This window comes from Manis pentadactyla, chromosome 4 (genome assembly GCF_030020395.1).
Source record: "Manis pentadactyla isolate mManPen7 chromosome 4, mManPen7.hap1, whole genome shotgun sequence".
NCBI classification, from domain to species: domain Eukaryota; kingdom Metazoa; phylum Chordata; class Mammalia; order Pholidota; family Manidae; genus Manis; species Manis pentadactyla.
In genome coordinates, this window is record NC_080022.1 from 175,909,310 (window position 1) to 175,921,515 (window position 12,206).

The 12,206-nt window shown below is 53.9% G+C and overlaps 1 protein-coding gene across 1 annotated transcript in view; it reads right to left on the reverse strand.

Annotated features, from left to right (window-relative positions):
• SCN4A (sodium voltage-gated channel alpha subunit 4) overlaps positions 1–10,864 on the reverse strand; it is a 42,659-nt gene extending 31,795 nt beyond the window's left edge. The window contains exon 1 of the mRNA XM_036899889.2: positions 10,766–10,864. The gene's annotated coding sequence lies outside the window, so the exon portion shown is untranslated. The remainder of the gene's footprint in view (positions 1–10,765) is intronic.
• Positions 10,865–12,206: the final 1,342 nt, after the last annotated feature.

Genomic DNA, 12,206 nt, shown 5'->3' on the forward strand with positions numbered 1-12,206 from the left:
AGAGGACGCACCTGGCAGAACCATCCTCACTGCCCTGTGTCCTTCCTCCACTTGCTGTAGTGGAAGAGGAATCACCACAGGCCAGGCCACGACCCTCTTGTCTGCCTAAGGCCTGGTTCGCTGGCTAACTTCTCTCTACTGCCATCACCCTCTGACCATCTACAAATAGGCTCTTCCTTCTTAAAAATAATGGCAGTGGTGACAAAAACTACCGCCCCAGCCTCACACCTCCATTCATGTCTTGCCCATCTTTCTGTTCCTGTTTATGGACAAACTTCCTGGACAGCGTCTCCACCAGCTGTCTTCACTTCCTTACCTTTGTTCGCTCTCTAATCCATTTCGCTAGGCTTCTGTTCCCCGTGATGCAACTGAGTGGGGCTCCGTCAAGTCCCCGGCACTCTCCCTGCTGCCGGGTCCACTGTCCACTGCACATTTCTGTCTTCACCTCCCTGAGCCTCTCGGAAGCATTCACCCCAGGTGGCCGCAGCCCCGTCCTGGAGATGCTTTATTCTCTCAGTCTCCGTCAGAGCGCACCCAGGGCTTCCCTCTGACCTCTCTGGTTGCTCCTTCTCTATTTCCTTTGCTTGTCCTCCTCTCTCTCCCCATTCTCTAAAGTTTCTCAGAACTCAGTCTGGATCTGAACGGCATCATTCCTGACTCTAGTGTTGCAAGAATGTGATAGACCTCTCCTTTGGACTCCAGGCTTATATAATCAACTGCCTTCTGGACCACTCCATGTGGATAGCTAACAGGCATCCCAGCCTACAGAGTCTAGAAGGAAACACTTACCTTCTTCCACTGTTTCACCCAGTCTTCCTTAACCCAGGAAATGGCCCCACCGTCCATCGGTTGCTCAAGTTTGAAATTTAGGGTGTCTCCTAGAATTCTCTTTTTTCCTTACCTTCTACATCCAGCCTGTCCTAAGTTCTATTAATGCTATCTTCAAAATATACGTCTTACCCCAGTCCATACCACACACACACAAATCTTTTATAATAGCTGTTTCCTTCTAACTACTTTGTCACCCACTGCAAATCAATCCTGTAAAGCAGCTGGTGGTCTTTTAAAAACAAGGAACTATTTGACCTGATTGTTTATAGTTCACAATGCGTGATCAAAACCGAAAGTTTCTGTGATGACTGCCCTTGCACTGTTCACCATGTAAGAACTTATTCACTATGTAAGAATTTGTTCACCATGTAAGAACTTGTTCGTTATGCTTCAGAAGATTGGAGACTGTTGAGAACTAGGCTTGGGGTTGATTAATGATTGTGCATTGAGTCCCCTATACAGAATTTTATTGTTGTTAACAACCATTTGATCAATAAATATGAGAGATGCCTTCTCAAAAAAAAAACCAAAAAAACAAAAAAACAAGGAACTAATCGTATTGTTTCTCCTGATAAAATTTCTCCAGTAACTTCCTGTTGTACTTAGAATAAAACCTGAACAAGTTATGGTGGCCTCCAAGGTCCCGATGATCCAGCCCCTGCCTATCTCTCTGCCTTTGTCTCCTGATCTCGCCCCCCTGCTCACTCTGCCCCGGTCCCACTGGCCTCCCTCCAGCTCCTTGACCACTGGGTACACGCCTGCCTTTGGGCCTTTACCCAGTTCGGTGCTCCCCACCTTCACAGGGCTGTTGCTTCTCACCCCCCAGTCTAGGCTCAAATGTCTCTTCTGCAAGAGGTTTTCTCCTCCTTTTCTCTAGATCCCAATCCCCTGTATTCTCCTTGACATCATTTATCATAATTGGTAATTGTTTATTTGCCTCATTTATTTGTCTCCGTCAATAGACTGAGATGCCAAGAGGGCAGAACTGTGTCTGTCTAGGTCACCATCGCCAGTCCTAGCACTGTACCCACAGGAGACACTCGCGACATGTTTGCTGAAAGAATGAATGGATGAGGCCTTGGGAACAGAGCTTTCCAGAGATAAAATGGATCCTGATAGGTTTCATTCATTCATTCATTCATTCGTTTGTCCGTCCATCCATCCGCCCATCTGTCTGTCCGTCCATCCATCCATCCATCCATCCATCCATCTATCTGTCCACCCAGTTCAAAAGCCAGAAGCTGAGTGGGCTCTGAGTAGGACACAAAGACACTTCAGTTGGGAGTCCCACCTTCTGAGCGCTGATAGTTGGGGAGAAGGTGGACATGGGCACGTGTAACTCTGAGATAGGGAGAAAGCGATGGCCACCCTAAAGAGGGAGGCTGACTGTACTACAGAAGCTCACGTGGATGAGTGGTTACTTCTAGATGCAGAAAGGAAATATGTGGGTTTTCAGCTGGGCCTCAATGGACACAGGAGGCAGAGGGGAACGGCACTCCAGGGGGAGGCAACTGCCAGCGCAGACAGAAGTAGGACACAGGGTGCTACACGCAGGCCAGGCTTTGTGAGGCACAGAATCTGCTCAGGGATTTGGGGGAGGTGGGCAGGACGTCGGGGCCAGGGCCTTGAATGGCAGGCCTGGGACTCTGGACTTCATTCTGTGGCTTTGGAGAGCCCCTCACAGGGGCTGCGGGTTGGGGTGGGATCATGTTTGGCCAGCATACATGTGCCTTCTGAACCCCTTTCAACATGTCTAGAATAGACGGTCAAGCTGTGTTGTTTGCAGTGGGCACCAGTGGAGGAAGGAAAGGGTCCTGACATGTATGCATGGTGACTTCCTGGCAGGGACAAGCAGTGACGGCGTCCCATACCATGGGCTGGGTGTCACACTGGCAGATCTCCACGGGGCTCCTCTGGCCGCAGCCCGGAGGAAAGGGGACGAACGTGACAGCTCAAAACCTCCTCCTGCCACCAGAGTTCAGACTCCAGTCTTGGCTCCAGCCTATTTCTGATGTGAAGGCTGAGGACTGGGGAGGCTCCAGGCAATGTCTTCCCACTGAATTTAGGAATGTTGGAGTTGGAAGGACCTGAGAGATCAGTTAAGTCCAACTCCCTCATCTTATAGATGGGGAAACTGAGGCCCAGGGAGGATCACCCATGCCCCCTATACCACACATTTATTTATTCAACAAACATTCCCTGGGCATCTGCTTGGTGCCAGGCTCTTCTGGGAGCCAGTAATATAGCAGTGGCAGAGTCCCTGTCCTCACTGAGCTTGCATTCCAGAGGAAGGAGGCAGACAACAAACAGGGAAGCAAATAAGATAATTTTAGAGAATGATAAATGAGAGACCACGCCAAGACCAAAATCCAGCTCCTGGGGGCACCAGGGCCAAAACCCATTTGGTAAGAGAGAAGCCCAGTCAGAACCTGCGCCAAAAGGGAAGTTTGGGCAGAGTGGAGGGTAAAGTCAGGCTATCCTGGGGGCCTGGGAGTGCTGAGCAGTCGGGGTGAGGGTGGGGGAGGAAGGAGTCAGGGAGTCAGGCCGGGGCCAGCTGTCAGCAGGCAGGCAGGGAGCCGAGAGTGAGGACATGCTGGAGGGCGAGGCGGCTCTTCTCTGGAGCAGGGCCAGCCCAGCATTGTCTCTCTGTGGGGCTGCCAGATCGGCACATCCAATTCCAGATATAGTCTGACCACAGAGAGAAGCCTTTTCTCCCTGGCCTGGGAGAATACCCTTTGTATTCATCCAACCACTTCTTCAGCAGCCCACTCACAAAGTGGAGTTTGCATTTACCCCGGGATCTTTTCCTCATGAACTGTGGTCATCTTAGATCTTCCCCATCCTATAAATTGTGTAATAGATTTTTCTCTTTTGAATATAGTTGGAACTCAACAAAATATTAGAAAATCAAATCCAACAGTATATGAAAAGAATTATATACCATGACCAAGTGGAATTTATCCCCAGTACACAAGGCAGGTTCAACACAAGAAAAAGCAATTCATGTAATCCATCACTCAGTAGTCTAAAGAAGAAAAATCAAATGATCATATCAATAGATGCAGAAAAAACATTTGATAAAATCCAACAGCCATTCATGATAAAAACTTTCAGCAAACTAGGAATCATTCATGATAAAAAACTTAGCAAACTAGGAATAGATGAGAACTTCCTCAACGTGATAAAGAACATTTATAAAAAAACATATGCTAACACAGTACTTAATGGTGAGAAACTAGAAGCTTTCCCACTAAGATCAGGAAAAACACAAGGATGTCACCTCTCCTATTCATTTTCAACATCACCTTGGAAGACCTAGCTAATGCAATAAGACAAGAAAAGGAAATAAAAGGTATACTGACTACAAAGGAAGAAATAAAACTGCCTTGATTTATGACATGATTGTCTATGTACAAAATCTTAAAGAATTGACCAAAAAAGCTCCTGAACTAATAATGACTACAGCAAGGTTTCAATATGCAAGGTTAATAAATCCAGGTGTAGGATTTTACACTTATCTCTATTTAAGCTCCACGTATTCATTGCTCATTTTCACCTACAGTCTTTTGGGAAGGCCTGTTGGATCTTGGTTTTTGCTCTCAGTTCAAGGCCTTCCCTCACAGCTGGATGTCTATGATACTGATTATCCCAAATTATTGGCCAAATAAGGCTCAGGACAAATACCACCCCTACCTCCTGCTGCCATTTGCTTCTAGAACCTTCTCTTCTAGGACACTTATGCTTTCAAGGAGGGTCCTTCAAGCATCCAGAAACCCACCTAGCAGCACTGCAGCATCAGCCTGAAACCTCCCAAGAGGCTCAGCCATGCCCTAGCAGCCTAGGATGTAAAAGCCACTGTGAGAAACCCCTGGAAGGTTAGCAACGGATGTTACCTGCCCCTCAGAGCCTTCCCTGTTCACTCTAGGGCACTTCCCCAAGGATACCGAGATGGTAATCAGCTTGTTGGCCTCAATCACCATGCCTCCTGTCAACCAAACATGGCCTTCATCTCCAGCAAAGGATGGACTTTCATCTTCTATCCAGGTCAGGCTGTTCTGTTTCTCTGTGATTGGGAGCAAGATGACAGAGCTTCATGTGATCAGTGGAGACCCCTCCTTAAGCTTCACCTACAGTGGGGGCTCAGACTCAGAACTTTCTGGGAGACTGAAACAGATCAAACTCTTTCTGCCCTGGCCAAAGACAGCACCACCGGGCATTCGGGTGGCCTACTTCCCCAATTCCTCCATTCCCACTGTGGCCCAGCTCCAAGAATGCAAAATGGATCCCCATGTTCCCCTAGCTGTACAGCTCAAGTCACAGCTTTTTCTCAACTGGGCCAGGCTGGGGTGGGGATGGGACAGGGGTAGCTGTGCTGTTTCTCTGCCAGCACTTAGGGCCTTAACCTTGGCAGGCCAGGGGCCTGGAGGAAGTCACCTCGGGTGGCCCTCTCCTCCTGGTCTAACACTCTCTGCAGAGGAAGTCAGCTCCAAGAGGTCTTGGAGGGAGGCCTAGAGCCGGGAGCCGGGAGCCCGAGCGGAAACCTCAGGACACTCAGGAGCCCTGAGAGCTCCGGAAACAATCAGGTCACGTGAGGAATGCTCTGGGTGAGGGGTGGGCTAATGCTGGTTGCATTTTCCATGCCTGGCTCACTGGATCAAAACAAGCCTCCCTTTTTTTAGGCATCTGATTCAACTAGCCTGATAGTTTGTCCTCCCCAAGAGTAAGAGAGTGGTGGCCACATTTATTTTACACTTGCTGGTGGCCAAGGTTGGTTTCCTGTCTGGGCTGTATGGGCAGCCCTTCCCCCACAGTCAGCCCCATTCTCTGCCAATCCCCACGTTGTCAAAGAACATCAGTTAGTTCTTCCCAACCTGCCTCTTCCTCCCAAACCTGAGCCTTTTCTCCACCCAGAGGGTTTTTGGTTGTCTAGGGACTTTACGAAATAAAGACCCACAAATGAGAAAAAGTCCTCAAATGGCTGTGTTTGGATTCTGTGAACTGTGCCCCCTTCCCGCAAACCATGCCCAGCTCATCTGCCAGCCCTGGAAACCTTTTTTTCCCTAGAAGCAAAGGCTCAAGACTGAGTTTAAATCAAAGGAATTTATCTCAAGACATAGAATTACAACCTCTGTCGGCTTGGGAGAGTCTATTATGAGTGGGAGGGATTGGTTTCTCTGGCTCCCAAATCTAAGCAGTTTTCCTGTCATGCTGACATGTGCAGGCCCACGAGGCGGAGGCTTAGGAATTATTTCTTGATGAAAAGCGGTCATGGATACATTCATTTGGTGCTTACTGCAGGCTGGCACTGCTCCAATTGCTTCACATTTGTCATCCCAGCTGACAAGTGGCAGAGCCAGGATTTGAATGCAGCGCTCTCACGCCAAATGCATGTGCCCGCTACTACAAACACCACCTCCCTGCAGACTTTGGGGAACTAGGCTGAGGCTGGCTGCCTGCCCCCCGCAGCACAGGGCCTGCCCAGATGGAGGTCCTGTCCAGGTTGCTCCCTGGGCTGACCTGCCCCTTACCTGTCTGTCCTCTTCAAAAAACGGACCACAGTCCTTGGACTAAGCCCCTAAAACATGTGGGCTGTGGTGGGCAGGCTCTGGCAGGGCCTCCTGGGCTTCATGACAGAAGTTGTGGATGGTGGGGATTACATGTCAATAGTTTGGTAAAGAGACTTCATGCAGGTATGGTTTTTATTTGCACCAGTTGACGCTCACAAAACCCCCAACTCTCTTTGCAGTCCACTCATACACACACACTCTCACTCATTGCTCCTATGAGTCATTTCCCAGCTGCTCCAAAAGGAGGGGAGGCTGATTTGTTCCACCCAGGCCTGGTGCTTCCTACCCTCTGCTGGCTTGGCTCTCTCTAAGGAGCCCCCAGGCATGGTGACTGGGACTCCATGGATGCCCCCTCAAACTTGTACGTGCACGCCCTCTTACATACACACATCTAGGCCCACCTCGCCCACCCATGGGCAGATCCCCATCCTGCACACAGGGCTGCCTCTGCACCCTGCCTGCCCCTACCTGAGGTCTGCCCCAGGAGATGCCTGCCTCTGCCCTCTTCTCTTTTGCCCTGCAGCCTCCCTTCCCATGCACAGCTGACAGGCCCTTTTCCTGCCTTGGGTCCACAGAGAGGCCATCAAGAGGACTATTCAAAGCGGATCTTGAGCCTGGGGAATTCCAGGGCTGACCTGGCTCCCCATTCCCTCCATCAACCCCAACCATTCAGGCAGTATGGGCTTTGAGCCCACCCTGCTCAGGCCCCAGGCCCTGGGAGTTGGGAGTCCTAGCCACCAGCACTAGGAAAAGCAGCCCTGTTTTTCCAAGAACTTGGCCTATAACCTGAGACCCCCAAGGAAGGCTGGGGGACTGTGTCCCGCCCCTCAGCCAGCTTGGCCCTGCCACTCACTCAGAGAACTTGGCTCTATCTCAGAAATTGCTCCAGGGATGTTTTCTCACCATCTATCCCGGCAAAAGATCCTTCTCAAAATTAGGCCAATCAAGAACCTACAAGCTTCAGAAAAGACCCAAGCCACTGGCAGATCTCACTCACGGGTGCGAAGGAGGGACCCAGCGTTGCTGTTGGCTTTGCGGCACTCATGGCAACGTTTGCAAATCGCAGACCCACGTAGAAGGGGCTGTGCTGTCCATTTTATAAAAAGATCTCCCTCACGTGGGATAGGAGAAAAATACACTGCCTCCCAGCTGTGCAGGGTGCCCAGCATGGGGTGAGGTCCCCCTGCTTCCTGCCAGGCAGCCCTACCTTCTGATGGCTCCTTCCCCCCTCACCAGGGGCGCTTAGTCCAGAGTCACAGCCTGGTAACCCCCGTGATGACTACTAGTTAACACTTCCGTAGAGCTGATTGCTTGGCAAACAGTGTTCTGGGCACCCCACATTCATTGGCTCATTTACTCCTGACCATGATCCTATCGTTATCACTCCATTTGATGGATGAGGAAAACTGAGGCACAAGGAGGCAGGTAATGTGCCAGAGGTTTTTTATGTAGTAACCTGGGGCTGGAAGCCCGGCCCTCAGGGATCTCGGAAGAGACCTTGGCTCTCAAACACTAAGCTGTATCGCTACCCCACCCCACCCCACCCCTGTCTAAACTGGACCATGACCTTCTAGCACCTAGCTTGTGTGTGTCATGGGTGGGGAGCCCCTGGCTTCGCAAACCAGTTCCGAAGCAGAATGGGGTCTGGTGACTGTTGCAGTTTTGTACTTTTCATCCAGAAAGAGGGCAGGGAGTCCTCCAGGTAGGGGGCGGCTGCCCTTGGAGAGGCACAGGGTCTCCCCGGCATCCCTGCTGCCTGTCTGCTCCTGCTGCCCCATCCCCCCAACAAGGGCTGTTGACTGAAAACTGCAGGGAATAAAAATAGCTGCTGCTGATGAGGCAGAATGGGGGCCAGAGCACATGCAAGGCCTGGGGCAGGGGCTGTGGAGTGGAGGGCACCCGGGCTTTCTCAGCCCCACAAGCATTTTCGGATGGAGCCACAGGGGGTCCTGTCCTGTCTCTGCCGCTGCAGAGCTGGGGACCCCTGCAGGAGGCCCAGCACCTGCACAAGCCCTAGGGCTGCCCACGTGAACCTGCTGCCCCGCAGCCCCAAGCCCCCCTCCAGCATCAGCTCCTCCCTGGGAGCAGGGGCCTTGGCCGCAGTGGGCAGAGTCCTGGCGGCTCACTAGCTGTGTGCCCCGGGTAGGTGAAAGGACCCTCTGAGCCTGAGCCAGGACTCAGGAACTGAGGGTTTGTATAAGCTATACCATGGTTGTGGATGTCTGCCCTCCTCTGTGCCCTCCCTTTTCCCTACCCGCTGTTGGAGGCTTCAGGCCTCGGGTTTTTCATTTTCCTTCAACGCAGCTCTTTCCTGGACCTGGAGGCAGCCTTTCCACTCCTCTCTGTCAGGCCCAATCCCTTCTCTCCTTTCTGGCTATGCCTCCCCCCGGGAGCCTTCTCTCAACTCCACCCCTAGCTGGGCCACCCCCACCCCTCCCTGCCATTATCTACATTGTTCTCTGTTCTGGTGACCAGAGTCACCCAAAGGTAGGGACCTTGTCAGGCCCACCCCCAACATCTGGCCACACATACTATGCCTTCAGCATCTAACTTAGGGCTGCCCCTTGGCCTGAGCCTCGGGCCTGGGCACAGAAACCCCGGTGAGGGAAGCTGGCTGAGCAGACCTTGACACCCAGGCCAGCCTAGCTCAGGGGCCCTGGGCCTTGAGCCCCCATCCCACACAGTTTCCCAACCGGAAATGACAAACAGGGTCAGCCTGGGACAGGGCCACCTGTGAAGGACCCTTAATTACCTTCCCCAAACCTGACAAAATCCCAGCTAACCACTTGAGAGATGCCTGGGGTGGAGATGGGGATGTCTGGGCCCCTGAGTCATCCACACACAGGTGATGTGGCTCCGAACACTAGTGTGATGCTCACAGCTGTCCACACCAGTGGGGCACAGAGCAAGGCTGCCGGCCACAGGAAGGGGACCGGGGATGACCCCAGAAAAATCTGGAGGGTCCTGGGAGAATCGGCCCTTTGCCCAGCTCAGCACACCTGTGTCCAGTCACTCCACCGCTGGGGTTTCCTTAGCCCGGCTCTGGGCCCCTGGCGGCAGTCACAGCCTCGGTCACAGGTGACCTCTCCGGCTCCGCCCCACCTCTCTGTCAGCCCCTTGCTCTCTCCAGACTAGCTGGACTGGTGGGAAAGTCGTCTCTAGGTATACTCCCCAGACTGGCTGATTGTTAGGGGCTGAATAAAATGGCCCTCAAGGCTCCATTGGGCTCTAACTTTCCCGGGCTCTGGGGTGACTTATTTTAGTGCAGGCCGCACTGCAGGTGGTATGGGTGGGAGGGGATGTGCCTAGTCTCCACCTGAAAGCTGGCCTCTCCACAGGGAGCCCTCATCGTGATCTGGCCCCTTGCCCCCAACAGAGGGAGACACGGTACTCAGCCTGGTGGAGGAAGGGGCCAGGCCTTGCTCCCACACCAGCGAATTCTGGGAAAAGCCTCAAGTAGCCCCTGCCCCCAGCCAGGGCCCTCTAAGGGCCTTCCCACTCTTCAGAACAAATGCCGCCTCTGCTGAGCACCACCACAGGCCTCCAGATCACCTCCTCCAGTGGCCACTGCCCAGCAGCCCTCCCCTGTCCTGGGTGCCCAGCCCTGCCAGCAGGGCGCGGGGAGGGAGCCTGCAGTCCGGCACCGCACCCCGGCCCCAGCTTCTGCCCCACAACCTGGCTCTGAGTCTCCTCTTGAATCTCCCAGAGTCCCCTCAGCCCGGCTTTCTGGTCCCCATCCCCACGCCCCACTCTGCTATGTTGGGCCACTTAGCCCAACTGTGCCCCAAGCAGGCCCTGGAGAGCCAGGGGCAGCGGACAGCGCCAGGGCAGGCGGCGCAGCCGGAGACGTCCTCTGCTGGCACCTCACAGACGCCTGTTTCAGCAGAGCAAAGGAGCCGCCGCCGCCCGGCCTCCGGCCGCCCTCCCCCCGACGCCCCTGCCCTCTGAGCCGCTGCAAACAGGCTGAGTTTGGGTTGCTCCACTCGCCTCTCCCACAGACACAGCCCAGGCTCTGTCCCTTGGGTCGCCCTGTGACCATCAGGAGCCAAGCCTTAGGCACTGGGCCACTTGTAACCAGGGTGAGGACCCTTGCTGAGGGCAGGGACAGCCAGCCAGCCAGGGGTACAGAGAGCAGATGACAGGGTAGGGAGAGGCAAGTGTGGGGGACAGGGGGTCAAGACACAGGCGCTTTGGCAGGGGCAGCTGCAGAGCAGGGCCCGTGCAGGCAGGAGGACAGTGGTGCCTGGAGCAAAGCGGTGACTTCCTTGGAGCCAGGCTGGGCTTGGCGCCAGGGCACCCTGCCCCTGGGGTGGCCTGCCCTTGGGGTGCCCAGCCTGGAGCCAGGTGCGGAGGGACACAGTACTCACTGTGGGACGGGAGCAGAGTGCTTGCTGCCGGACCCGGAGCGTTGTGCCCACCTCAGGCTGGGGCTGGGACTCTGGGGGACTTGGCCGGGGGGGCCGGGCCGGCCGGGACAGCTGCTGTTGATGTCACAGGGTCATGTGTGAAACCTGAGGACTGGGCCAATCTTCAGGTGGGAGCCTGGGCCGGACTTCCCTCCCTGGGTGTGCTGTGGGCTCAGCCCGGGGCGCCCGGGCTGGGGGCCCACTGACCCTGGGTGACGGAGTGCATGCATGCCCACATCCACGCCCACTCACCAGGGCACACGAGCCACTTGCCCAGTTCTCTCTCCCTTGCCAAACTTACACAGGCTCATTCTTACTTACAAGTGAATCCTCTTTCACACTCATTCCCAGAAGCACTCCCTCAGCACACGCCCTACACACTCACACATGGTGGGACACACTCACATATGTGCTCTTGTAGGCACACCCTTGCCACCACCCCATGCCACACCCACACAGGCTCAGCCACCCACAGAAATTGCCCTTCATACATTCACACCAATGCTTCCACTGCATGTCACACCCATTCACACACATGCCTGCTGCTCACACACACACACACATGCTCACACACTCATCTCAGACTTGTGCATATATATGTATTATACATACATACTCATGTACTTTCCTGCCCAGATGAACATAGATGCCACACATTCAGGACACTAGAATTTTATCAAGTGTGTGTGCACACACACCAGTCATGTGCATGCATTCATGCATTTCCAGGCATGTTTCTTATATCCATGCAGTTGTCTGTGCCATATACACACTTCTGCTCACTTGTACCAGGGCCACCTATGAATACCTATTGTCCCTAGATTTTTATCAGGTATATGCCTATCTGTACACGCATACATCACACACATACTAAGAAACACACACACACACACACAAGGAGCTGTTTGGCTGGAGAGAGCAGCAATCTTAAGGGTCATTTCTCCACCCCCCTGCCCCCATCCCACTGACTAGACATCTGTCCGCAGAGCTTGGGGAGGGGATGTCCTCGGGGGAGGGAGGAGGTTGGTTTACCCCCTCCCCCACCCTCCACTCTGGGGCTGAGGCGACCCCTAGTGGAGCTGTTGTGAAATGACCCATCTCCCAGCTGGCCCCTGGCGCCTGCCACCGGCCAACAGGAGACGCCCTGGGTGAATCCGGGGAACTGAGGGTGCCCCAGCGCTCCCTTTGTTGCCCTCTGCCGTTTCCCACGCCCACCCCTGACACTACCTTTTCTGGAAGCCAAACTTGCGGCTGAACTGAGCCCAGGACAGAATGCCCTTTGTGAGGGGCACAGGGAGGCCTGGGGAGTGGTCTCCCTAGGTCCTGGGGGTGGGCCCAAGGCACCTCTCCTCCAGAGGTTTTCTGCGCATCCAGATTCAGTCTTGTCGAGCCCCTCCTTGGG